The sequence below is a fragment of the Petaurus breviceps genome, unplaced genomic scaffold (genome assembly GCF_028583685.1).
Source record: "Petaurus breviceps papuanus isolate PSGF00001 unplaced genomic scaffold, PetGlider_PUasm1.0 90603, whole genome shotgun sequence".
In the NCBI taxonomy this organism is placed as follows: Eukaryota; Metazoa; Chordata; class Mammalia; order Diprotodontia; family Petauridae; genus Petaurus; species Petaurus breviceps.
Window position 1 is genome coordinate 5,470,114 of NW_027187284.1, and position 3,052 is coordinate 5,473,165.

Consider the following 3,052-nt stretch of genomic DNA (forward strand, 5'->3'; position numbering starts at 1 on the left):
GAAGTGGAATTCAATTTTCCACAAGGCAAAAGAGTTCAGGTTACAACCAAGGATCACCTACCCAGTGAGACTGAGTATATTCTTCCAGGCAAAAAGATGGTCATTCAATGATATAACAGATTTCCAGACCTTCCTGATGAAAAAGCCAGAGATTAATGGAAAATTCAACCTCCAATTACGAGATGCAAGAGTGACATAGAAAGGTAAACAAGAAACACACACACATACACACACAAACACACAGACACACACACACACACCCTGTTATTTAATAAGAGCAAACTGTTTATAGACAAGCAGAGGGTATGGTATAAATTACACAAAATGACGATTTAAAAAAAAAATCTTATTGAGGGCTACAAAGGGATTGCAATGGAAGAAGAGTAATGAATGAAGTGGAAAAGGGTAAATTATGCCGCAAGAGGCATCAAAACAATATAACAGAGGAAAAGAAGGGAGGGAGAGGAGTATTATATGAGCTTTTCCCTCATTTGGGTCTGGTGCAAGGAAGGAATAACAACCAGTTAAGCATAGGACTCTATGAAGAAGAGACGCAAAACAAAGCATATTAGAGGGAAAGAGGGGAGGCAGAGGAGCTGCACATGAGATTTGTTCCTGTCACTCTTGGTGCAAAGAAGAAATAATGTATTTAATTAAGTATAAAAATATCCTACAGGCAGTAGGAGGGGGAAAGGGCTACAAAGGGGTGGGGGTAGTAGGGAGGAAAGAAGTAAGGGGGAAGTTTCCTTTCCGGTCGGCGGCAGCCATCAGGCAGGCTAGGCACGAGGCAGGATGGGGGCCTACAAGTACATCCAGGAGCTGTGGAGGAAGAAGCAGTACAACATCATGCGGTTCCTGCTGCACGTGCGCTGTTGGCAGTACCGGCAGCTGTCGGCTATGCACCGCGTGTCCCCGCCCAACCGGCCCGACAAAGCCGGGGTGCTGGGCTACAAGGCTAAGCAAGGTTATGTCATCTACTGAATTCGTGGCCGCCGCGGGGGACGAAAGCACCTGGTCCCCAAGGGTGCCACCTACGGCAAACCTGTGCATCACGGGGTCAATCAGGTCAAGTTTGCCAGGAGCCTGCAGTCTGTGGCAGAAGAATGTGCTGGCCGCCACTGTGGGGCCCTAAGAGTCTTGAACTCCTACTGGGTCCTTGAATATTCATCCTACAAATTCTTTGAGGTTATTCTTATTGACCCATTCCATAAAGCTATCAGACGAAACCCCGACACTCAATGGATCACCAAGCCAGTGCAGAAACACAGAGAGATGAGAGGGCTTACCTCAGCTGGCCAGAAGAGCCAGGGTCTTGGAAAGGGTCACAAATTCCACCATACCATTGGAGGATCTCATCGTGCCTCTTGGAGAAGGCGCAATACTCTGCAACTACATCGATACTGCTAATTGGTGCACATTAGTTTGTAAACTTAAATGTTTAGTAAACAACATTTATGACAAAAAAAAAAGAAAGGGGAAGGGGAGGAAAAGAGAGGGGGGTTTATAAGGGAATACTGAGGAAGGCAGTGGTCAAAAGGAAAACTCTTAAGGATTGGAAGAGAGAAGGGGAGCAAAAATATAAGCGCAAACAAGGGAGGGAATAGGATGGAGGGAAAGAAACAGATAACCGTGAATGTAATGAACTCTCTCATAAAACAGAGACGGGTAGCAGAATGGATAAGAAAACATAATCCTACAATATGCTGTTCACAAGAAACACATCTGAAACAGAGGGATACACACAGGGTAAAGGTAAAAGGCTGGAGTAAAATATGTCATGCCTCAGCTAAAGTAAAAAAAAAAAAAGCAGGGGGAGCAATCCTTATCTCACATAAAGCAAAAGCAAAAATTAATCTAATTAAAAGAGATAAGGAAGGAAACTATATCCTGTTAAAAGGCACCATCGAGAATGAAGCAATATCATTACTTAACTTATATGCAAATGGTATAGCATCCAAATTCCTAGAGGAGAAGGTAAGGGAATCGGAGGAAGAAATAGATAGCAAAACTATACTAGTGGGAGACCTTAATCGCCTCTTCTCTGAGTTGATAAATACAACATCAAAATAAACAAGAAAGAAGTTAAAGAGGTGAATAGAAATTTAGAAGGGGTAGGTATGACAGATCTCTGGAGAAAATTGAATGGGGATAAAAAAAATGTACCTTCCCAGCAGTACATGATACATACATAAAAATTGACCATGTACAAGGACATAAAAACCTCACAATTCAGTACAGAAAGGCAGAAATATTAAATGCATAATCCTCAGATCATGATGCAATAAAGGGCCATGGAAAGACAGACTAAAAACTAATTGGAAACTAAACAATTTAATCCTAAAGAATGAGCGGGCCAAACAAGAAATCATAGAAACAATCAGTAACTTCATTCAAGAGAATGACAATAATGAGACATCATACCAAAATTTGTGGGATGCAGCAAAGACAGTACTTAGGGGAAGTTTTATATCCCTGAGTGCATACATTAATAAATTAGAAAAAAGAGAGGTAAATGAACGGGGCATGCAATTGAAAAAGCTAGAAAAAAATTGAAAATCCTCAATTAAATACTAAATTAGAAATACTGAAAACCAAAGGAGAGATTAATAAAATTGAAATTCAGAAAACTATTGAATTAAAAAATGAAACTAAGAGCTGGTTTAATGAAAAAAAAAACAATAAAATTGATAGACCTTTAGTCAATATGATAAAAAAAAGAAGAAAAGCAAATTATGTGTATCAAAAATGAAAAGCGTGAACCTAGCACCAATGAAGAGGAAATTAAAGCAATAATTAGGAAATATTTTGCCCAGTTTTATGCACATAAATTTGACAATCTTAGTGAAATGGATGAATATTTATAAAAATATAGGTTGCCCAAATTAACTGAAGAGGAAGTAAATTACTTAAATAACCCCATCTCAGAAAAAGAAATTGAACAAGTCATCAGTCAACTCCCTAGGAAAAAATCTCCAGGGCCAGAGGGATTTACTAGTGAATTCTATCAAAAATTTAAAAAACAATTGATTCCAATACTCTACAAACTATTCAG

General features: G+C 39.5%; 1 pseudogene; it reads left to right on the top strand.

The window, feature by feature from the left end:
• Positions 1-738: 738 nt before the first annotated feature.
• LOC138142770 (large ribosomal subunit protein eL15-like) lies at positions 739-1,449 on the top strand (annotated as a pseudogene).
• Positions 1,450-3,052: the final 1,603 nt, after the last annotated feature.